At 37.2% G+C, this 26770-nt stretch overlaps 1 pseudogene; it reads left to right on the top strand.

Annotated features, from left to right (window-relative positions):
- Positions 1-24543, top strand: part of LOC137245924 (uncharacterized) — a 44404-nt pseudogene extending 19861 nt beyond the window's left edge.
- Positions 24544-26770: the final 2227 nt, after the last annotated feature.

The raw sequence follows: 26770 nt of genomic DNA, 5'->3' as shown, positions 1-26770 counted from the left end.
CCCAATCCATTTTAAAATACTCATTAACACCTTTCACTTGATACGTTTATGGCGATATCTCGAAAAGGCGTCCACCCATAGAACTAAGGCCCACTCCCTTTTAAAATACTCATTAACACCTTTCATTTGATACCCATATCGTACAAACAAATTCTAGAGTCACCCCTGGTCCACCTTTATGGCGATATCTCGAAAAGGCGTCCACCCATAGAACTAAGGCCCACTCCCTTTTAAAATACTCATTAGCACCTTTCATTTGATAACCATATCGTACAAACAAATTCTAGAGTCACCCCTTGTCCACCTTTATGGGGATATCTCGAAAAGGCGTCCACCCATAGAACTAGGGCCCACTCTCTTTTAAAACACTCATTAACACCTTTCGTTTGATACCCATATTGTACAAACGCATTCTAGAGTCACCCCTGGTCCACGTTTATGGCGATATCCCGAAAAGGCGTGCACAAATAGAACTAAGGCCCAATCCCTTTTAAAATAATCACTAGCACCTTTCGTTTGATACCCATATTGTACAAACGCATTCTAGAGTCACCCCTGGTCCACCTTTATGGCGATATCTCGAAAAGGCCTCCAGCCATATAACTAAGGCCCACTCCCTTTTAAAATACTCATTAGCACCTTTCATTTGATACCCATATCGTACAAACAAATTCTAGAGTCACCCCTGGTCCACCTTTATGGCGATATCCCGAAAAGGCGTCCACCTATAGAACTTAGGCCCACTCCCTTTTAAAATACTCATTAACACCTTTCATTTGATACCCATATCGTACAAACAAATTCTAGAGTCACCCCTCGTCCACCTTTATGGCGATATCTCGAAAAGGCGTCCACCCATAGAACTAAGGTCCACTCCCTTTTAAAATACTCATTAACACCTTTCATTGATACCCATGTCGTACAAACAAATTCTAGAGTCACCCCTGGTTCACCTTTATGACGATATCTCGAAAAGGCGTTCACCCATAGAACTAAGGCCCACTCCCTTTTAAAATACTCATTAACACCTTTCATTTGATACCCATATCGTACAAACAAATTCTAGAGTCACCCCTGGTTCACCTTTATGACGATATCTCGAAAAGGCGTTCACCCATAGAACTAAGGCCCACTCCCTTTTAAAATACTCATTAACACCTTTCATTTGATACCCATATCGTACAAACAAATTCTAGAGTCACCCCTGGTCCACCTTTATGTCGATATCTCGAAAAGGCGTCCACCCATAGAACTAAGGTCCACTCCCTTTTAAAATACTCATTAACACCTTTCATTGATACCCATGTCGTACAAACAAATTCTAGAGTCACCCCTGGTCCACCTTTATGGCGATATCTCGAAAAGGCGTCCACCTATAGAAGTTAGGCCCACTCCCTTTTAAAATACTCATTAACACCTTTCATTTAATATCCATCAAACAAATTCTAGAGTCAGCCCTGGTCCACATTTATGGCGATATCTCGAAAAGGCGTCCACCCATAAAACTAAGGCCCATTCCCTTTTAAAATACTCATTAACACCTTTCATTTGATACCCATATCGTACAAACAAATTCTAGAGTCACCCTGGTCTACCTTTATGGCGATATCTCGAAAAGGCGTCCACCCATAAAACTAAGGCCCATTCCCTTTTAAAATACGCATTAACACCTTTCATTTGATACCCATATCGTACAAACAAATTCTAGAGTCACCCCTGGTTCACCTTTATGACGATATCTCGAAAAGGCGTCCACCCATAGAACTAAGGCTCACTCCCTTTTAAAATACTCATTAACACCTTTCATTTGATACCCATATCGTACAAACAAATTCTAGAGTCACCCCTGGTCCACCTTTATGGTGATATCTCGAAAAGGCTTCCACCTATAGAACTAAGGCCCAATCCCTTTTAAAATACTCATTAACACCTTTCATTTGATACGTTTATGGCGATATCTCGAAAAGGCGTCCACCCATAGAACTAAGGCCCACTCCCTTTTAAAATACTCATTAACACCTTTCATTTGATACCCATATCGTACAAATAAATTCTAGAGTCACCCCTGGTCCACCTTTATGGCGATATCTCGAAAAGGCGCTCACCCATAGAACTAGGTCCACTCCCTTTTAAAATACTCATTAACACCTTTCGTTTGATACCCATATCGTACAAACAAATTCTAGAGTCACCCCTGGTCCACCTTTATGGCGATATCTCGAAAAGGCGTCCACCCATAGAACTATGCCCACTCCCTTTTAAAATACTCATTAACACCTTTCATTTGATACCCATATCGTACAAACAAATTCTAGAGTCACCCCTGGTCCACCTTTATGGCGATATCTCGAAAAGGCGTCCACCTATAGAACTTAGGCCCACTCCCTTTTAAAATACTCATTAACACCTTTCATTTAATATCCATCAAAGAAATTCTAGAGTCAGCCCTGGTCCACATTTATGGCGATATCTCGAAAAGGCGTCCACTCATAGAACTAAGGCCCACTTCCTTTTAAAATACTCATTAACACCTTTCATTTGATACCCATATCGTACAAACAAATTCTAGAGTCACCCTGGTCTACCTTTATGGCGATATCTGGAAAAGGCGTCCACCCATAGAACTAAGACCCACTGCCTTTTAAAATACTCATTAACACCTTTCATTTGATACCCATATCGTACAAACAAATTTTAGAGTCACCCCTGGTCCACCTTTATGGTGATATCTCGAAAAGACTTCCACCTATAGAACTAAGACCCACTCCCTTTTACAATACTCATTAACACCTTTCATTTGATACCCATATCGTACAAACAAATTCTAGAGTCACCCCTGGTTCACCTTTATGGCGATATCTCGAAAAGGCGTCCACCCATAGAACTAAGGTCCACTCCTTTTTAAAATACTCATTAACACCTTTCATTTGATACCCATATCGTACAAACAAATTCTAGAGTCACCCCTGGTCCACCTTTATGGCGATGTCTCGAAAAGGCGTCCACCCATAGAACTAAGGCCCACTCCCTTTTAAAGTACTCATTAACACCTTTCATTTGATACCCATATCGTACAAAAAAATTCTAGAGTCACCCCTGGTCCACCTTTATGGCGATATCTCGAAAAGGCGTCCACCCATAGAACTAAGGTCCACTCCCTTTTAAAATACTCATTAACACCTTTCATTTGATACCCATATCGTACAAACAAATTCTAGAGTCACCCCTGGTCCACCTTTATGGCGATATCTCGAAAAGGTGTCCACCCATAGAACTAAGGCCCACTCCCTTTTAAAATACTCATTAACACCTTTCATTTGATACCCATATCGTACAAACAAATTCTAGAGTCACCCCTGGTCCACCTTTATGGCGATATCTCGAAAAGGCGCCCACCCATAGAACTAAGGTCCACTCCCTTTTAAAATACTCATTAGCACCTTTCGTTTGATACCCATATCGTACAAACAAATTCTAGAGTCACCCCTGGTCCACCTTTATGGCGATATCTCGAAAAGGTGTCCACCCATAGAACTAAGGTCCACTCCTTTTTAAAATACGCATTAACACCTTTCATTTGATACCCATATCGTACAAACAAATTCTAGAGTCACCCCTGGTCCACCTTTATGGTGATATCTCGAAAAGGCTTCCACCTATAGAACTAAGGCCCAAGCCCTTTTAAAATACTCATTAACACCTTTCATTTGATACGTTTATGGCGATATCTCGAAAAGGCGTCCACCCATAGAACTAAGGCCCACTCCCTTTTAAAATACTCATTAACACATTTCATTTGATACCCATATCGTACAAACAAATTCTAGAGTCACCCCTGGTCCACGTTTATGGCGATATCTCGAAAAGGTGTCCACCCATAGAACTAAGGCCCACTCCCTTTTAAAATACCCATTAACACCTTTCATTTGATACCCATATCGTACAAACAAATTCTAGAGTCACCCCTGGTCCACCTTTATGGCGATATCTCGAAAAGGCGTCCACCTATAGAAGTTAGGCCCACTCCCTTTTAAAATACTCATTAACACTTTTCATTTGATATCCATCAAACAAATTCTAGAGTCAGCCCTGGTCCACCCTTATGGCGATATCTCGAAAAGGCGCCCACCCATAGAACTAAGGCCCACTCCCTTTTAAAATACTCATTAACACCTTCCATTTGATACCCATATCGTACAAACAAATTCTAGAGTCACCCCTGGTCCACCTTTATGGCGATATCTCGAAAAGGCGTCCACCCATAGAACTAAGGCCCACTCCCTTTTAAAATACTCATTAACACCTTTCATTTGATACCCATATCGTACAAACAAATTCTAGAGTCACCCCTGGTCCACCTTTATGACGATATCTCGAAAAGGCGTCCACCCATAGAACTAAGGCTCACTCCCTTTTAAAATACTCTTTAACACCTTTCATTTGATACCCATATCGTACAAACAAATTCTAGAGTCACCCCTGGTCCACCTTTATGGCGATATCTCGAAAAGGCGTCCACCCATAGAACTAAGGTCCACTCCCTTTTAAAATACTCATTAACACCTTTCATTTGATACCCATATCGTACAAACAAATTCTAGAGTCACCCCTGGTCCACCTTTATGGCGATATCTCGAAAAGGCGTCCACCCATAGAACTAAGTCCCACTCCCTTTTAAAATACTCATTAACACCTTTCATTTGATACCCGTATCGTACAAACAAATTCTAGAGTCACCCCTGGTCCACCTTTATGGCGATATCTCGAAAAGGCGTCCACCCATAGAACTAAGGTCCACTCCCTTTTAAAATACTCATTAACACCTTTCATTTGATACCCATATCGTACAAACAAATTCTAGAGTCACTCCTGGTCCACCTTTATGGCGATATCTCGAAAAGGCGTCCACCCATAGAACTAAGGCTCACTCCCTTTTAAAATACTCATTAACACCTTTCATTTGATACCCATATCGTACAAACAAATTCTAGAGTCACCCCTGGTCCACCTTTATGGTGATATCTCGAAAAGGCTTCCACCTATAGAACTAAGGCCCAATCCCTTTTAAAATACTTATTAACACCTTTCATTTGATACGTTTATGGCGATATCTCGAAAAGGCGTCCACCCATAGAACTAAGGCCCACTCCCTTTTAAAATACTCATTAACACCTTTCATTTGATACCCATATCGTACAAACAAATTCTAGAGTCACCCCTGGTCCACCTTTATGGCGATATCTCGAAAAGGTGTCCACCCATAGAACTAAGGCCCACTCCCTTTTAAAATACTCATTAACACCTTTCATTTGATATCCATATCGTACATACAAATTCTACAGTCACCCCTGGTCCACCTTTATGGCGATATCTCGAAAAGGCGTCCACCTATAGAACTTAGGCCCACTTCCTTTTAAAATACTCATTAACACCTTTCATTTGATATCCATCAAACAAATTCTAGAGTCAGCCCTGGTCCACCTTTATGGCGATATCTCGAAAAGGCGTCCACCCATAGAACTAAAGCCCACTCCCTTTTAAAATACTCATTAACACTTTTCATTTGATATCCATCAAACAAATTCTAGAGTCAGCCCTGGTTCTCATTTATGGCGATATCTCGAAAAGGCGTCCACCCATAGAACTAAGGCCCACTCCCTTTTAAATTACTCATTAACACCTTTCATTTGATACCCATATCGTACAAGCAAATTCTAGAGTCACCCCTGGTCCACCTTTATGACGATATCTCGAAAAGGCGTCCACCCATAGAACTAAAGCTCACTCCCTTTTAAAATACTCATTAACACCTTTCATTTGATACCCATATCGTACAAACAAATTCTAGAGTCACCCCTGGTCCACCTTTATGGTGATATCTCGAAAAGGCGTCCACCCATAGAACTAAGGCCCACTTCCTTTTAAAATACTGATTAACACTTTCATTTGATACCCATATCGTACAAACAAATTCTAGAGTCACCCCTGGTCCACCTTTATGGAGATATCTCGAAAAGGCGTCGACCCATAGAACTAAGGCCCACTCCCTTTTAAAATACTCATTAACACCTTTCATTTGATACCCATATCGTACACACAAATTCTAGAGTCACCCCTGGTCCACCTTTATGGCGATATCTCGAAAAGGCGTCCACCTATAGAACTTAGGCCCACTTCCTTTTAAAATACTCTTTAACACCTTTCATTTGATATCCATCAAACAAATTCTAGAGTCAGCCCTGGTCCACCTTTATGGCGATATCCCGAAAAGGCGTCCACCCATAGAACTAAAGCCCACTCCCTTTTAAAATACTCATTAACACCTTTCATTTGATACCCATGTCGTACAAACAAATTCTAGAGCCCTGGTCCACCTTTATGGCGATATCTCGAAAAGGCGTCCACCCATAGAACTAAGGCCCTCTCCCTTTTAAAATACTCTTTAACACCTTTCATTTGATACCCATATCGTACAACCAAATTCTAGAGTCACCCCTGGTCCACCTTTATGGCGATATCTCGAAAAGGCTTCCTTCCACCTATAGAACTAAGACCCACTCCCTTTTAAAATACTCATTAACACCTTTCATTTGATACCCATATCGTACAAACAAATTCTCGAGTCACCCCTGGTCCACCTTTATGGCGATATCTCGAAAAGACGTCCACCCATAGAACTGAGGCCCACTCCCTTTTAAAATACTCATTAACACCTTTCGTTTGATACCCATATTGTACAAACGCATTCTAGAGTCATCCCTGGTCCACGTTTATGGCGATATCTCGAAAAGGCGTCCACCCATAGAACTAAGGCCCACTCCCTTTTAAAATATTCATTAACACCTTTCATTTGATACCCATATCGTACAAACAAATTCTAGAGTCACCCCTGGTCCACCTTTATGGCGATATCTCGCAAAGGCGTCCACCCATAGAACTAAGGCCCACTCCCTTTTAAAATACTCATTAACACCTTTCGTTTGATACCCATATCGTACAAACAAATTCTAGAGTCAGCCCTGGTCCACGTTTATGGCGATATAGAACTAAGGCCCCCTCCCTTTTAAAATACTCACTAACACCTTTCATTTGATACCCATATCGTACAAACAAATTCTAGAGTCACCCCTGGTCCACCTTTATGGCGATATCTCGAAAAGGCGTCCACCTATAGAACTTAGGCCCACTCCCTTTTAAAATACTCATTAACACTTTTCATTTGATACCCATATCGTACAAACAAATTCTAGAGTCACCCCTGGTCCACCTTTATGGCGATATCTCGAAAAGGCGTCCTCCTATAGAACTTAGGCCCACTCCCTTTTAAAATACTCATTAACACCTTTCATTTGATACCCATATCGTACAAACAAATTCTAGAGTCACCCCTGGACCACCTTTATGGCGATATCTCGAAAAGGCGTCCACCTATAGAACTTAGGTCCACTCCCTTTTAAAATACTCATTAACACCTTTCATTTGATACCCATATCGTACAAACAAATTCTAGAGTCACCCCTGGTCCTCCTTTATGGCGATATCTCGAAAAGGCGTCCTCCTATAGACCTTAGGCCCACTCCCTTTTAAAATACTCATTAACACTTTCATTTGATACCCATATTGTACAAACGCATTCTAGAGTCACCCCTGGTCCACCTTTATGGCGATATAGAACTAAGGCCCACTCCCTTTTAAAAGACTTATTAACACCTTTCGTTTGATACCCATATTGTACAAACGCATTCTAGAGTCACCCCTGGTCCACGTTTATGGCGATATAGAACTAAGGCCCACTCCCTTTTAAAATACACATTAACACCTTTCATTTGATACCCATATCGTACAAACAAATTCTAGAGTCACCCCTGGTCCACCTTTATGGCGATATATCGAAAAGGCGTCCACCTATAGAACTTAGGCCCACTCCCTTTTAAAATACTCATTAACACCTTTCATTTGATACCCATATCGTACAAACAAATTCTAGAGTCACCCCTGGTCCACCTTTATGGCGATATCTCGAAAAGGCGTCCTCCTATAGAACTTAGGCCTACTCCCTTTTAAAATACTCATTAACACTTTCATTTGATACCCATATTGTACAAACGCATTCTAGAGTCACCCCTGGTCCACGTTTATGGCGATATAGAACTAAGGCCCACTCCCTTTTAAAATACTCATTAACACCTTTCGTTTGATACCCATATCGTTCAAACAAATTCTAGAGTCAGCCCTGGTCCACCTTTATGGCGATATCTCGAAAAGGCGTCCACCTATAGAACTTAGGTCCACTCCCTTTTAAAATACTCATTAACACTTTCACTTGATACCCATATCGTACAAACAAATTCTAGAGTCACCCCTGGTCCACGTTTATGGCGATATAGAACTAAGGCCCACTCCCTTTTAAAATACTCATTAACACCTTTCATTTGATACCCATATCGTACAAACAAATTCTAGAGTCACCCCTGGTCCACCTTTATGGCGATATCTCGAAAAGGCTTCCTTCCACCTATAGAACTAAGACCCACTCCCTTTTAAAATACTCATTAACACCTTTCATTTGATACCCATATCGTACAAACAAATTCTAGAGTCACCCCTGGCCCACCTTTATGGCGATATATCGAAAAGGCGTCCACCTATAGAACTTAGGCCCACTCCCTTTTAAAATACTCATTAACACCTTTCATTTGATACCCATATCGTACAAACAAATTCTAGAGTCAGCCCTGGTCCACCTTTGTGGCGATATCTCGAAAAGGCGTCCTCCTATAGAACTAAGGCCCACTCCCTTTTAAAATACTCATTAACACCTTTCATTTGATACCCATATCGTACAAACAAATTCTAGAGTCACCCCTGGTCCACGTTTATGGCGATATAGAAATAAGGCCCACTCCCTTTTAAAATACTCATTAACACTTTCATTTCATACCCATGTCGTACAAACAAATTCTAGAGTCAGCCCTGGTCCACGTTTATGGCGATATCTCGAAAAAGCGTCCACCCATAGAAATAGGCCCACTCCCTTTTAAAATACCCATTAACACCTTTCATTTGATACCCATATCGTACAAACAAATTCTAGAGTCACACCTGGTCCACCTTTATGACGATATCTCGAAAAGGCGTCCGCCTATAGAACTAAGGCCCACTCCCTCTTAAAATACTCTTTAATACCTTCCATTTGATACACATGTCATACAAACACATTCCAGGGTTACCCTAGGTTCATTTTACTACGAGGTGATTTTCCCTTATTTTGTCTCCATAGCTCTCAACTGAGTATGTAATGTTCGGTTAAACCCGAACTTAGCCTTCCTTACTTGTTTAAACCAATTTACTTAAGTTTCAACGCCATTCAATCAACGCAGCTAGCGTTGTATTGAGGTAGTTTACTGGTCTACCGAAAGTTCTGGGTTCAGGTCTCAGCACAAGTTATATCAAAAATACCTCAGAATATTTGCTATATATAAATAGAGTCGCTTTTCGGTAATGACAATGGCAAGTACTTCGAGTGCATGAGTGGATTTCTGCTACAAATCCCTCCTTCATAATACTGAGTCGATGGGAATACTTTTTGGGGGAAACGTTTTTATACATTAGCATAGCATGACCTAGAAAGCACAATTTATGGGCATTTATTCGCAACACTGTGTTCATGTCAGCGTGGAACTCATGCACCTCTCATTGGACCCAACGAAAGCAACACAGAGGGAACAATAAATCTTATGCAAATGCCGTCTTCCTTAGGTTAGATTAGGTTGAACTGGCCTGTCCGAGTGAGTCCATGTTATTATCAGAAGCTTTTTTATTGACCAAACTGAAAAACCCTATCGAGCGGCTTCCATAAGAAACTATAAAACAGTTACTATTCTAACAAGTAAGGAAGGCTAATTTCGGGTGTAACCGCACATTGCATACTCAGCAGCCAAATTACAGCTTGCAAAACTTTTAAATTACCTTCTTTTAAAAGTGGGCGGTGCCACACCCATTGCCTATAATTTTACTAATTTTCTTTTCTGCGTCGTAAGGTCAACAACCCACCTACCAAGTTTCATCGCTTTATCCGTCTTTGGTAATTAATTATCGCACCTTTTCGGTTTTTCGAAACTTTCGAAGTGGGTATAGTCCGATTTCGGTCATTTTAAATAGCTGAGATAAGTGCCCAGGAACTAACATACCAACTTTCATAACGGTACCTCAAAATTTACTCAAGTAATCGTGTTTATGGACAGACGTACGGACGGACAGCGGGCGGCGGGCATGGCTAAATGAATTTCTTTTTCCGCCCAGAACATTTTCATATATAGAAGTCTACATCTATCTCGATCAATTTATGCCATTACGGGGTACCGTTGTGCGAACAAAATTAATAACTCTGGGAGCTCTGAGTATAAAAATAATGTTGTTACCAAAAGATTAACCTAAAAGGAGCAGTCCATGCGTACCTTAAATTCTTTTTAACGTTCTCATAATTTGTCCTACTATATCACATACTTACTTACTTAATTGGAGCTTATCCGTTTATATGGTTTGGCCGTAAAGCAAGTGTTTGTTGTCGTTGTCGTTGTAGCGATAAGGTTGCTCCCCGAAGGGTTTGGGGAGTTTTATCGATGTGATGGTCCTTTGCCGGATAAAGATCCGGTACGCTCCGGTACCACAGCACCATTAAGGTGCTAGCCCGACCATCTCGGGAACGATTTATGTGGCCACATTAAACCTTCAGGCCATTCCCTCCCTTCCCACCCTCATGGAGCTTGTGGTCGCCAGAGCTTCGTCTGTTAGTGAAACAGGATTCGCCGCGGATAGGTGAGGTTGACAATTGGGTTTGGAGAAGTTATATATTGCGCTGGCAACCTGAAGGGTTGCGCTACACAGTCCCTTGGATCTGGTATTTTAGTCGCCTGTTACGACAGGCATACCTATCGCGGGTATATTCTGATCCCCTAACCCGCTAGGGGGCGTAAAACAAGTCGCGCCAGTCGTTTCTTCGTTTGACTAACTGGCCCTTCGAGCGGAGTGAGGTTCACCATATTTCTCTGCTTCCACAGGCGGGTTCCGTTAAGCACCTTCTTGGCTTGAGCTCCATTTTTCTTTCGCAAAACATGACCACTTTGTTTTCTTTCGCTTTATCACTACTGGTAATGTAATTACAACTGGTATTGCTCACACCTACATATGAGGATTTCCAAACTAAAACAAAATAAGTGCACCCTTAATTTTTTTTTGACATATGGATTGGACTTAAATTTACTTTTTCTAAAACCAATTGCTGGCCGCCGTGGTGTGGTGGTAGCGCGCTCGGTATACCACACGCAGATTCTGGGTTCAAGCCATCGGCAAAGCAACATCCAAAATTTAGAACCAAGTTTTTCCAATTAGTAAACAGTTTTTCTAAGCGAGGTCGCCCCTCAGCAGTGATTTGGAAACACTCTGAGAGTATTTCTGCCATGAAAAGCTTTGAAGTGAACACTCATCTGGCTTGCAGATGCCGTTCGTAATCGGCGTAAAACTTGTGCCTTGTATGTATATATGTGTGTTCTTTCATAATTGCTATAAAATCATAAGTATAATTTAAAAATGTGACTCCAATTAAGACTGGGCACTTTTTCTCATTTCTGTAGGAACTTGGTATTAATTACTTATTATGTTTTGGTTTGGAGATCCCATAAAATATCATATATTCATGACCCTGACGATGACTTCAGAATAAATTCGAAATATCGATCAAGAAGAAAACTACAATAGTGAGGATTTTGCAAATGAGGTTTGAAGACTCATTCGTAAATTGAAAAGATATGAATTTTTGAGTTTTTTCCGGTTAAGCTTGGTTATACTAGCACTTAGCTCAAGCAGCTAAAAAATAAGCAAATAAGCATCCCTACAGTTAATAAACTGATGCTCAAAAAACCCTCTTCATTTATTCATCCTCAATAATTCATAACATAAAAATTGCATCAAATATCAGTCATGTGAAGTGTTTTCATAATTCAGTTACGCAGTATTCCTGACAACTGTGAAATTTGACAAAAATATTTCAAAGACGTTCTTTGTCTAAAATTGCTAACGTAGATTCACTTACAACAAGGGAAAAATCTTGCTCATTTTTAGTATGGCACAAACCTGTAAAATTTCCCAATAATAAAGAAAAATCAAGGCGGATAAAAAATATGAGAAAACTTCTTTTAAGTAACAAACAACTTTTTCGAGAAATCTATGTTCTCATGAAAAAAAAGGAACTTCCTTTTTCGAAAAGTAAATATATTCACGACGACCACAAAAAGATTCCCGGAAATTGGAAAAAACTCTGATTAATAATTTTTATATATGTTTTAGTTTTTCCATAAGAAATAATGTTTATAGTTTCTCGCTCTCACTCTGTATTCAGCGCAAATTGAACAAGAAAGGGTGTCTAAGTTCGGGTGTAAACGAACATTATATAGTCAGCGTGAGCTTCAATTGTACAGTTAATTTCAGATAAATTACTTTTCTATATAACACCTGGCACCGCCCATTTAAAAAACGTTTCCCAATTTCCTCTTACAATAAAACTTGATAAGTGAAATATCACTGACACAATACTATTTTACGCTAAGATAGAGCTTATTGTTCTAGTTAAAATTTGACTTAAAAAAAATTTTTGTTTAACCCTTAACTACTGAGGTGGTGATAAATTTTACCCCTCGTAGTTTGTGTTCTCTCTTACTCTCTTCAGCTGAGCGCTATCAATTTCATTCCTTTGGTATCTTCTCTTTATCCTATTAGTATCATTCAGTTGTGTTTGGACAGTCGTCGCTATTGTATAAGCGGATATATACCAGTGCTGGTGCCAAAATTACCAAGGTTACGTATTACATAATTATATATATAACATAATTGTTGTTTGTTTTCTTTTTTGGGAGTCTAATGTCATAAATTTGGTTGTGAAAAGTGCCTTTATGTGTTTTTAATTTTTTTTTTTACAATTATTTTTAAGTTATGTTTGGCTGTTTTTTAGTTTTAAGAAAAGTGGCTATGAAATAAAGTCCTTATTTTGTTAAATTAGAAGTTCGATTTCTTTAAGTTTATTATTTTATTCATTTAAAAATATGTTTTATTATTCCAATTAAAAACAAATAATTTAAAAAAAAATTTTTCGTTGACAAAAATTATTTATACCTTATAAAAGGGTAAAATTTACCTCACCACAATAACTACGCCCAAATATTTCACCTCAGTAGTTAAAGGTTGAAGTGGGCGTGTCCGTCATCCAGTTTTGTTAATTTATTTAGAACACATATAGTAATAGGAGTAATTTTCTATTCTGCTTCATAAGCTCAACCCACCTACCACGTTTCATCGGTTTATCCGTCTTTGGTAATGAATTATCGCAATTTTTCGGTTTTTAGAAATTTTCGATATCGAAAAAGTGGGCGTGGTTATAGTCCGATTTTGTCCATTTTAAGTAGCGATGCGAGATGTATGCCCAGAAACTTACATACCAAATTTCATTAAGATACCTCAAAATTTACTCAAGTTATCGTGTTTACGGACAGACGGACGAAAGAACGGACATGGCTAAGTGAATTTCTTTTTTCGCCCAAATCATTTTTATATATAGAAGTCTATATCTATCTCGTTAAGTTTATGCCGTTACGGGGTACCTTTATGCGAACAAAATTAATATACTCTGTGAGCTCTGCTGAGCTCAGTATAAAAATAGCTTTTGTTATATAATCTGTGGAAAAAGGGACCAGTCTAATTTTCGCTTAGATCAAATCAATTGGTGTAAATATTTCGAATAGGGGTATTAATGGTATGCTTCAGAACTATCGAAAAAGGGCATCAAATCGTACTAAAAACAACATGTAGATGAATTTTGGTCTGGCTCAGGACCCACAAAATTGTACCAACTAAAGAATTAGATCTAGCCCGTATATTTTTACACAAGTTCGTAGCTATCGAAGTAGTATTAATAAGCGGACTGGATCCATACTTACGAGACTTTAACTAGTTGGGAACTATCGAAAAAGTGCCAAAATACTAACTAGTTCTAAAGTGGAAATTTGTATTTAGTTCGGATCTACAGAGAAGGTAATGCAGCAGGGGCAATTCAATTTCCACCGCCTAGGACTGCACCATGTTAAATGCGCCATTTGAAAGCAAGTAAAAGAGATGACGAGCAACATAGTAGTGGTTCCGAATGCACTAGAAGTCTAGCTAGTGATTTTCCGTACAGGGTTCCTGCAATAATCGAACTTTAGATTTTAAAAAGGTAACTGAACATGAATTGCGACTATTCGAACAATCTAAGCAAACAAGCTCTTCGAATAGTTGAAATCTATTAATAAATGTACAAAAATTTTAAATCGAGTAACCGAAATATTGAGTAATCAAATTATTCAAATATTTTCAAGAACCCTTATATGTAGTACATTTATGCTTCGAAAACCTTACCTGGGATTTCAATAATTTTGTTTAAATAATGATAATCTTGGATATCTTCTTGTAAGCGAAACTGCAAGCTCATAAAGCCATTGGTTGGAATTTTGTTTTCCAACTAAGTTCTTATCATTTCAGTGAACTGAAATGCTTCAAATTTCAAGTAAAACGTTACCGAAAAATATTTAAAAGAAAAACTATGAATTCACATCTCCGCGTAGAAATAAGTACGTCTTAACTTGTTTGACTAAGCATAAAGCCAAAAATTTCTTTAATAAGATCTTTATCACTTTTTAAATTTATTTATATTTATAGCATTCCAAATTGACGTGTACATCAAAAATGTACGGCCAACGTATACAGGAGCTAGTAGTAGTCCTTGGCTCGACCTGTAGGAAAATCGAACATCAATTGAGAGAGTTATACGAAAAAACGAGATAAAACTGTTTTTAACGGATTTCAAGAAAAATGTTGTACGTCCAATTTTTTTCTAGATATTATTTGAATACCATTGTCGCACAATATACCTTATTTGCTTCGGATCTAAGACTTGCAAATTTTGAGATTTTCTTCTTTCCATTATAAAGTTAATCCGCTAGCCAAGTTTCCTCTCATTGCCAATGTTTGTTCGGATAAGCCCATGTACTTAATTTGGTGATGGTTTCTCAATTTCTGTTCATCGTGTTAATGGACCGATGATCGGCTGGGTATAAACAGCGGCCGTGGCTTCCAACCAATTTGGTCCATTTTTACCAAAAAATGGTTTTTGTCATTTAAACAATACCTTAATAAATTTTGTTAGGGTTGGTACATTTTTGTACGCTTTATGGCATTGCTTTTATAGCAGAGAGATTAACTCAAAAAGGGACTGGGCCACGCCCATTTTCAAAAACTTTTCAATTTTCGTACTTTGCTACACCACGTCGCTATTTAAATTAAATATCAGAGCCCGTATGGTGTTATACAACCCGTGATCGGAATCAATTTTTCAAATCGCAATAGCCCTGAATTGGTTAATCAGATTGGAGAAATATGTGAAATTGTGGCTACCAGTACTCATGAGATTCATAACTTGTTATAATTTTTACGATTCTTTTGGCAGACTCATATTTATCGTTTGAATGAAATTGGTGCTGATACGTGATCGTGTAACACGATACGAGCGCAGCATGCTGTTGTTGTTGTTGTATTAACGATAAAGAAGGCTTTGGGGAGTGTTATCGATGTTGATGGTCCTTTGCCGTATATAGATCCGGTACGTTCCAGCTTGATAGGGTTGCGCTACACAACCCCTTGAATCAATTTGGTATTTTAGTTGCCTCTTACGACAGGCATACCTACCGCATGTATATTCTAAGCTCCCTAACCCGCTGGGGGTACGGGCCCAGCGTAATTTAGTTCTAAACCGGAGTTTTTTGTTGCCATTAGACTTTGGGTAAAAAACTTTCTTAAGTAGGCATGTATGTAGATATATATAATAGCAAGGATAGTCAACATGACAACTTCAACGGCTTTTGATTTATCGATTATTTGAATTATCGCATTTTTTCTATTTTTCGAAAGATTCGATATCGAAAAATTGTTTGTCGTTCCATTTCGTCCATTTTCCGTACCAATCTATTCCTGGTACATCTATAAATTTCGATTTTTTTATGACATTACGTACTACCGTTATCCAATAAAGTTTATAATACACTTTTGTACAATTTCTAGCTGGGCGTAAAAAAGGCAGAGTGTTATACCGAAATTACTCATGACCACCATTATTGTGACCCTTTTGATGCCAGCTCTTTTATTAAGCCAACAAAATTTTGTTCATTGCCCACTTCTTTGATTAGGATATTTTATTCAATTAAGAAAATTATGAGTTACTTAAATAGCTTTGAGTTATTTTAATTATTTGTAATCCTTTAATCCCAAATAATGAACTCTTTGTGCTAAGCAATCATATTTAAATTTCAAAAGTGGTTTACGTACTAAATAGCATTTGTTGTTTTCTATTTTGCTTTCGACTCAGTCTGTCGCCTTTACCGAGAGCAACACTTTTGTTAATAAACAATGATGATCTTTGAGGGCACATTTCGCAACTCTTTCACTCAGACAATACCAACAGGATTAAGTCCGTTTTTATTATGTTTATTAAAGAAAGTTATAGAACTTTTTTTCCGCATCACTGCAAGGGAATTTTTGGCATTTAATATTGAACGATATAGAGATTCAAATTAAGATGATAACTGACGGTGAGGTGATATAAATTCAAATACCGAAAGGTCAATTGATGTTATGATTACTTCAAATCACCATAAGAAATATTGGCCTTATGACCATTTCAAATGGGATAAGGACAATTGACTCCATGACTTTCATGATCATGTAAAAATTTCAATTTGATCTTATGTCCATTTCGGGAAAAATTGGGCGACTTTTAATTCCAAATTTTCTGCAAACTTTTAGTTGTTCTATTTTTAAGTTCATCTCATCTAATTCGATTTTTCAGAATAATAGGACCGAAATATAGGAAAAGGCGCACCGTATTCGATTTGATATAAAAAAAAATTCTGTTTTATTCGACTAATTAAAAATGTATTGAAAACAATAAAGCGTCAATGTAATGCAACCGTTCTTAACATTTTAGGTGCGATAGAAAATAAAAATAGTCAACTTTATGAAGTTATAACGTCAATATCAATGTCAATGTCTGCCTCGTTTACTCCCTTAGAGACAAGAAAAAGCTAGCTGTTCAGCTTATAGTCCCACACATAACGTACTCAGAGCTAGTTTATAGTCAGTTTGATTCTGCCTCGTACCACAAAATTGATGTTGCGTTCAACAATATCACGCGTTATGTCTACGGCCTAAGGAAATATGATCACATCTCTCTATTTAAGCGCGAAATACTAGGATGCAGTATTTTTGAGTACATTGAGGCGCGAAACTGTATTTATATGTTCAAGCTCATCGAGTTCAAAACCCCTCAATATCTTTACGAAAAGCTTAAATTCCCAAAGTCTTGTAGGCACCGCTATCTGATAATCCCCAAATATTACTATCTGACCTCATCGAGGCTATTTTTTGTAAATGCTGTAAGGCTTTGGAACTCTATACCTGATTTTCTCAAGGGTGCTTTGAGTAGGAGCAATTACAATAAGGTGATCCATGATTACTTCAGCTCAGCGTGAATATTGTGATTTCAACATAACTGCATGACTAAATCTCTTTCACTTTCTATCTCTGTTTTTTCTTTCCTACCATATTTAAATGGCTCTACTCTTTAGTCTTAAGTGTATATTTAACGTTTAACATTAAGTTTAGTTTTAACATTAATATGAATTATAAGAAAATCGTTTTATTGTTAATCTTAAGCTCGAATTTAGTTTTATGGTAATTATATTGTATTTATAAAACGGACGATGTGCTATAAAAGACTCCGTCTTACTGTCACAACCACTTTGTTCAACTAATAAATTTGAATTTGAATTTGAATTTGAATTTGAATTTGAATATCATTGACAATGGCCGGATATAGATCCGTTAAATTCCGGGAACAAACACCATTGAGATACAAGCCCGAACATTTGGGGAATAAGTTAATCTGACCAGAGTTAAACTTGCTGGCCATTTCTCCACCCCCTTGGGAAATTTGTGGTCCCCTGAGCCCAATCTGCTAAATATGTATATGATACAATAATATTTGTAGCAGGAGTCCTATTAGGCTTTGTATTGAGCTTGTCAACCCATTGAATCCCGGTCATAATTTTAATTGCCTTTGTGGCCAGTTGAAGCGGTCCTAGGACCTAAACAGAAAATAAATTTGGACTTTATCTATACGCCATCTTAATAACTGACCCAAGCGTGTACATTAAATTTCTTTCGAAGCATGCTGTGGTTATTGCGAGGATGGAGACAAATATTTCGGCGAACTTTTATATGCAATACTCTAATTGCCATCATATCGCCATTCGGCAAATTTTTATTTTTTGTGAGACACACACCAGGGTATGATCAAACGAAAAATATAATGATCTTCGTTTCGCGATGAGCGAAGACGTCACCCCCAAACTGTCGACTCAGACCAAAGTGCACTTTTTGGCAAGATGCAAAGTACTTTCTATGTCGCCGTTGACTGACATAAATTCAAAACTGTGCAGGACTACGTCTATAAACCGCAAACCCAATTTCAGGATAAAATTCTAACCGAGACCGAATTTTCCATAAGCTCCAATTTTGAACTTTAATGGTGAAGTTCTCTTTCGACGAACCAAAATCTTGCTCTTCTGATATATCTCATACATGTTCCGATGTATAAACGGTGTCGAGAGAAGATGGGCTTGATAAAAAAGTGCTTCACAAGATTTCTGGTATATCCTTGATGGAAAACTCGTGTATCGAAAAAGGTTTAATGGTGAGTTTTTCGAGCTATCCTGGGTGGTTCATGATATTCGAAGGTATTAAGATTCTCGGACTCAGCAAGTCTTCCTTTCGACGCCCCCATTTGGCACAGAGGCATCAGCTAGCCCCACATATGTAATGATTGATTTAACTTAAATGTCCAGGCGATTAAGAGCCAAATTTTGATGATGATGAAACGAACATACGCGCCCCAATTACTTGATTTTATGCCCTCGTCAGAATGGATTTTCTCATGTTCATTAGTTTTGATGCAGAAGCAAACATCGTCGAAATCGCGCAAGATGCTGCGTTCGTAAATATCGGGGGTAGGGGGGCGGGGGCTTACTTCATTATTTTATGTCGTATATTTGATTGTAACATGATGTAGGCAGGGTGCATTTATTTTGATTTTTGCCGATGGCCAAAGAGGCAAAACGTTATCCAGAAAAAAATTTCGATGATGCAACAAATAAATGAAATACAGTTGTTGTTTGTTGTGTGTGCTTAATAGTATTACAAGGCTGCGCAATAATACATATATATATATATATATATGGTTCTATTCTGAACTAATTTTTCTTCGAGTTATGGCTTCCAAAAATTAGAAAATTGCTTAGTCATAAAAGGGGCGGTGCCAGGCTCATTCTTAAAAATTTGAAGTTTTTCCTATTTTTTGTTATAAATCCACTTGGGAAATGAAACACCATTGACATAAAGCTCTTTTTGCTCTTATAGCTTTTTTTATTCGTCCACGACCCTTTTAAAAATCTTTTATATAAAAGTGGGCGGCGTCCTTAACCGATTTCGTTAATTTTTCTTCAAAGCATTCCTTATAATAAAGGCAACCTCTCTGCCGAATTTTGTTACGATAGGTCTAACGATTTTTGATTTATGATTAATAATATTTGTAAAATTGATTTTATCACAAGTGAGCGGTGCCACGCCTATTTAAAAAAAAATTTTTTTTTCAAATTTGTATCAAAAGTCCCAATATCAGTTCATACGTCAAATTACAACATTCTAGGTGTATTATTTACTAAATAATCAAATCCCATTTCGCTCATTTTCAATACCAATCTATTCTGGGTCCAGATAAGCTCGTGTGCCAAATTTGGTGAAGATATCTCAATATTTACTCAAGTTATCGTGTTAACGGACAGACGGACGGACATGGCTCAATCAAATTTTTTTTCGATACTTATGATTTTGATATATGGAAGTATGTATCTATCCCGATTTCTTTATACATGTACAACAACCGTTATCCAATCAAAGTTATAACACCCTGTGTGCAAGTACAGCTGGGTATAAAAAGAAAGTCGAAGAAAAAATTTGCAAAGCGTCTGCCCAACAAGATGGGCCAATGTCATGAAGCGGTATCCACTTACATTAAATTTCAGCCACCAATATTCGAAGCCTCTGAAGAGATAGCAGAATGTAAAAACGACAAAACTTCAGCACAAGCTTCTCAGTTTCAAGCTGCTATTTCTAGCGTGCAATTCCAAATGTTGCTGTTGTTGTTGTAGCGATAAGGACACTCCCCGATGTTGATGGTCCTTTGCCGAATGCCGATCCGGTACGTTCCGTAACAATCACAATAAATCACCAGCCCGACCATCTCGGGAAACGATTTGTTATGACCACATGAAACCCTCTAGGCCATACCGCCCTCCCACCCCCTTGATCCATCAGGAGTTCGGGATCGCCAGAGCCTCGGCTGTTAATGAAACGGGATTCGCCACGGTTAGGTGAGACAATTGGTTTGGATAAGCTATATAATGCGCAAGCAACCCCTTGAGAAAGTTGCGCTACACAGGAAACCACGCATCAGTAAACATCAATTAAATAGATGCAACGTTGATACTGAGAGTGTCGAAGATTATTACAGAATTCTATATTCCATTCCTTCATGCATTCATAACTCATATCAAGAGCCGTTACGTGAAACACCAACTAATTTTCGAAAATTTCGGTGTTTTGTTCCCCAAAAATAAATACAACGCTGAAAAATGCAATAAACTGCATGAATTTTATTAGAGTGTTGTGAATTGTTCCAAAACCGAGTTTGCAATGGAAGTCAAAATGTTGAGAAGGCGAGTCGATGGGCAGAATTTTAAAAACGTGTTTGATGCACTTGAGGTGGGTGCAATTTTGATGATTACCTACAAAATTTGTATGCTATATTTTCTTATATATCTTATTTTTTCAGATGGTGAATCCAAATGCTTTCGAACATGTAAATAAGATATTGCGCATATTAGCTGTTCTAACAGTTTCGACAGCAACACCAGAATGCACTTTTTCTGCCCTCAAAAGGTTAAAATCATACTTGCGGAGTACAATCAGTCAAGAACGTTTGAATGGACTCGCTTCATTGAATATCCATATTGATACACCACCTTCGGTAAACGAAGTACTAGAAGAGTTTTTAAAAAAACCTAGGCGATTGTTGGGAAATAGTTATGGGAAAAATTAGTTTCTTTATGCTGTATGTCTTTAAAGCTTGAACATACGGCCTTATTTTACTGACCGATTTTGGCTACGAAGCAATTTTCATGTCATAAAAAAGATACGAAAACTACCTCACATCTTCTTCAATTTTGTAATTATCAAGCTTGAGATATTTAAGTTTTACCGGTAACACCGTCATTTTAACTTTGGTACTTTCTATCAACATCTCCACGAGGGGGGTGATGGTTTGAACCCGAAACCCCCCCGCCGTAAATCCGCCATTTAGTACTCCAATTTGAATACATGTCCCAGCTCCCCCTTTGCTTGTGAATGGTCCATTATGTAATTTTTTGAGATTTTTCGGAAAATTCTTATCCGTAGCTATTCCATGGGGTATGCCGAGCTGAATTAAGTGATCCTGGCTCGCCTATGGCGCGATATTGTCGCTCTATTTGCCGTTCCCCATGAAAATGCATGCAACCTACTCATCTGTCAGCGCAACATGCAGGATCAAAAGTCGTATGTGTCCGGCCTATTAACATGTTTAAGCATTAACCAAACGCGTCTGCAGAATCGTCATTGTATGTACATACATATGTATAAATGTAGATAACTTCTTTCAGCACTTAACAGAGCACTAAATTGGTTAATTGACGCGTACGAGTATTCGAGTAACAGCTTTTTAAAAAAAATAATCAATCAGAACCAAATTCCAACATGTGGAAGTTATACAAAAGAAATATCCGGAATTAACCAAAGATAAGTACGATTGATTTATTTAATGAATTTTTATACACAGCTGCACACAAATATGTATACATTTATTTTCGCTTATTTGAATAACTTATTTCTTTATGTGTGGGTGTCACAATTAACCGGGATTTAAAAAATATATGTTTTTACTTATATGGCAAGTGCTTGGTTAACTTCCTTACCTCATGCCTTATATATGGCTTAGTTCATTTGACCATAAATGTTTTAATGATAGGACTGAAGTTTGTAAGGAAATTAGTTATTGTTAAAATTCGGTATACTTGTTACAGTTTTTAGACATTTCTATACGTGAAACAAACATCGTTCGGAGTGCTGAAATTACTTTTTTCCAATAACATACCAAATATCTTCATGCAACAACCTAAAATAATCTTATAAGCGAATCAAAAACATGTGCGCAGAACTTCTAATAGATCATCAAAATCTGGAGTTACGGGTTAGAGGCCCCATTTCATAGGTTAAAGCTTATATTCGCTTATAAGATTATTTTAGGTTGTCGCATGAAGATATTTGGTATGTTATTGGAAACAAGTAATTTCAACACTCCGAACGATGTATATATCTGTGGGAATATATTATAACATCGTAAGTCGAGTTAAGTCAAAATCGAATTAAGGTCAGATTCGGGTTCGTTTCCTTACAATGCACATTTGGGTTCAATCCGTTTCCGAACTCCCCGTTTTTCCAAAAAGTTATGACGGTTAACATTTTCAACGGCTTTATTTTTTGAATATAATTCATACGAAAAAATATCTTACGTTAGCTTAAGCTTTTTTAAATGTCTTATTGGCTATTAAATATTTTGTGCACAAAAACTTATGTCAACGTAAACTCAATATATACTGGACAATATTTATCAAGTTAAATAGAATCAAAGATCTTATGAATACTTAAGCGTATATGTATGAAATAACTTTCCAGATTTCCTTAACTTAAATTAACATAAGTTCTTATAATAGAATAAAAATGATCAAAAAGTAAAAATGTGTCGTTTTGCAGAACATCTTAAGTCCACTTAAAATGCTCTGCTAAATTTTCGTTTGCCGATAATGGTATTTTAAGTCAACATAAGTTTGTTTTTGTGTGTGCTAATTTCTTCCCTTTTTCTACATAAGCTGTTCAGGTAATGAAATACTGTCGAGTTTTTAACACTATTTCTCTATAAAAATGGAAAGTGAAAATGCGTTAAGTCTTTTAGACATTAGCAATGTGAGTACCAACATCACTCTTTTCAACTGACGATTCGGTTGTTGATCCAAATTTTAATATAAGTGATTGCACGGCGCCCAGTTCGGATTCAAAAAGCGAAGTTGTAAGTATTTTACTTCTAAACAAATTTATTGGCTGCGTATAAAAAAACTAAAATTTAGAAAAATTCGGAAAGTGTTGTAAACGAAGTGGTTCCAAATAAAACCTCGTACAAGTCACGAAAACAATTAAGAAACCTCGGGGAAAGTTATATCTCAAAAGCTGGAAAACTTATTCTTGCTCGTGTTGTGCGCTCGTTGAAATCTTGTAGAAAAAGATACGCTGATAGAATAACATTGGCAGCAAAGGTCCTATAACTTCATACTATTACTTTTTAGAGCTTGAAGGTAACAGAATTTCAGTTTGTCAAAAATTCTCCAGATTTACGTTAGCTGAGACAGAACAATTTAGAAAAACGATTGCAAAAGCAAAACTTGAAGGAGGCAGTGTAACTGGATATTCGCGTGGAAAACATACGTGCTCTAGAAAATTTTCAGTGGCAAAAGAACGGGAAATTATAGATTTCATAAAAAGCTTTCCGTCATATGAGTCTCACTATACTCGTCGTAATACCTCTAAGCACTATCTACCGAGTGATTTGTCTCTAGCTGAAATGCATCGCCTCTATAGAGATAAATACAACAATTCCATATCCATTTCAAAATTTACTCAATTGTTTGGAACACTAAATCTAAAATTCAAAAAAGCAAAGGTTGATACTTGCCACAAATGTGATTTACTTTAATGTAAAATACAACTTGCCAAATCTGAAGAACTGGAATCTCTAAAATTAGAGCAAATGGGACACCTCAATCTGACACAACAAGCTTATGATGCTAAAAAAATGAAAAGGACAAATCTCTAAATGATATTAAACTCAAAGTGTTTTGTTTTGATCTTCAGCAGTGCCTTCCTACACCTCTGTTGAGAACTTCACTGTCATTTTACAAACGGCTATTGTGGACCTTTAATCTGACCGTACATGACTGTACAACAAATCAACCAATATGCTACATGTGACATGAGGAAATGGGCAAAAGAGGTGGAAACGAAAAAGATTCATGCTTATTTACTCATTTATTGCAATTAGGTGCCAATATAGATCATGATGTTTTCTATAGTGATTTCTGCCCAGATCAAAACAAAAATTCTTTCATTGCAACTATGTTTGCGATTTTGCTGCAATTACACAACAATGTAAGCATTATAGATCATAAATTCATGATCCCTGTGTCACACTTAGTGCGATAGTTACCATGCTGCGTTAGAGAAAAAAAAACAAATCTTTAATAAAAATCCATCATCCCCGGGATTGGTTTCAATTTATAGGAACAGTCGGAGTAAAGAAAACAAGTTTGGTTAATGAAATGGATCAATCAAATATATTAGATTTTGCACACGCATCGAAAAGTTTCTTTACATGGCGAAAAGTAGAAGAAAATGGTGATAAATTCGGTTGGCAGGACACTAAGTGGTTCAGATTTACTAAGGAATATGGTAAAATATATTTTAAAACATCTTTAAGTGGAGAAGATCCTTTCAAATGCATAAATATAACAACGCGAGAAATCAGTTGTGTTAAAATAAAAGATTTAAAAAATTTCTCGGTATCTCCAAAAAAAAATTAACACAAAAAAAAAAAAGATCTCATAGATATGCTGCCGCTAGTGGATGAAGTTTATAGAGACTTTTACATGAACTTTACATCAGAAGATATGTTAGATTGCCATCCGGCTCTAACCGAATATGAGTTTAATGACGAATAATTATTTACTTACTTTGAAGCGGAAAAACTTGAATATTACTTTTTTTAATTATACAACCATGAATTTTTATTGTTTTAAATAAAAAAAAAACAAGAATTGAAACTATATTTTTTTATCATAATAGCTTTTGTTAAAGAATTATAATAATATACAAACATCCTATCTCTATTTACTTACTCGTTTTAATTTTAACAAAAGATCTTATGTCCACTGTTACATTTTCTCTCTTTTGTAATAAAATCTTAAGTCTAATTAAGGTGTCCTTTTTCTTTTGAATTCGTTTTACAAAACACCTTAACTGTAAAACAGTAAAAAAATAACATTTCTAAAGAATATTTTTTTTTAAATAGTTGATTTTGTCTTTAAAAATAGTTAAAAATATTTTTTAAAACACCAACAGAATAAATTTTAAACAAAATCGTTAATACCTCCAAACATGATTTTTATACTAGGTTCAAACAGACACCAAATTGGCAATTTATACTATTTGGGCAATTTATTACGCAATTTGTCATATAATAAATTGTAATAAAAAATTGCCAATTTAAAAAAATTGCGTAATAAATTGTTTCAAACTGCAAATGCAACATTGTAAAGTGTGTTTATTGAGTATATTTTAACGTCAGTTACGCATGGTTGAACTATGTGGTTGGCTCATCTTATCAGCTGATTTTATGTCTTTCATTTCACTGGAGTAGGGATTGTCAAAAGAAGATGGCAAACTCAAAATGAAACCAAAACATTGAACACATTTTCTTACAACACACAAAAATTTCAAAGTTTTGCGTTTTCATACCATTTCATTCGCCTAATAATGTGCGTGTTAATTTTGACAGTCTGAACAAAGGTATGTTCTTGCTGTAGAGATGAGCCAACCAGCTATCAAATTACTACTGTGTAAGCTAAATCGAGTTGTATGAACAGCACTCAATTCAAATCGAAATTTCCTCAATTTGTTTTTCTGTTTGAACATAGTATTAGACTTAAGATGTTATAAAGGTGGACCAGACGTGACTCTAGAATACGTTTGTACAATACGGATATCAAACGAAAGGTGTTAATGAGTATTTTAAAAGGGAGTGGGCCTTAGTTCTATAGGTGGGCGCCTTTTCGAGGTATCGCAATAAAGGTGGACCAGGAGTGACTCTAGACTTTGTTTGTACTATATGGGTATCAAATGAAAGGTGTTAATGAGTATTTTTAAAAGGGAGTGGGCCTTCGTTCTATAGGTGGTCGCCTTTTCGAGACATCGCCATAAAGGTGGACCAGGGGTGACTCTAGAATATGTTTGTACGATATGGGTATCAAATGAAAGGTTTTAATGAGTATTTTAAAAGAGCGTGGGGCTTAGTTCTATAGGTGGACGCCTTTTCGATATATCGCCATAAAGGTGGACCAAGGGCGACTCTAGAATATGTTTGTACGATATGGGTATCAAATTAAAGGTATTAATGAGGGTTTTAAAAGGGAGTGGTGGTAGTTGTATAGGTGGTCGCCTTTTCGAGATATCGCCATAAAGGTGGACGAAAGGTGTTAATGAGTATTTTAAAAGGGAGTGGGCCTTAGTTCTATAGGTGGAAGCCGTTTCGAAATATAGCCATAAAAGTGGACCAGGGGTGACTCTAGAATGTGTTTGTACGATATGGGTATCCAATTAAAGGTATTAATGAGGGTTTTAAAAGGGAGTGGTGGTAGTTGTATAGGTGGTCGCC

This window comes from Eurosta solidaginis, chromosome 3 (assembly GCF_040869045.1).
Source record: "Eurosta solidaginis isolate ZX-2024a chromosome 3, ASM4086904v1, whole genome shotgun sequence".
In the NCBI taxonomy this organism is placed as follows: domain Eukaryota; kingdom Metazoa; phylum Arthropoda; class Insecta; order Diptera; family Tephritidae; genus Eurosta; species Eurosta solidaginis.
This window is presented reverse-complemented; position numbering and strand designations above follow the sequence as displayed.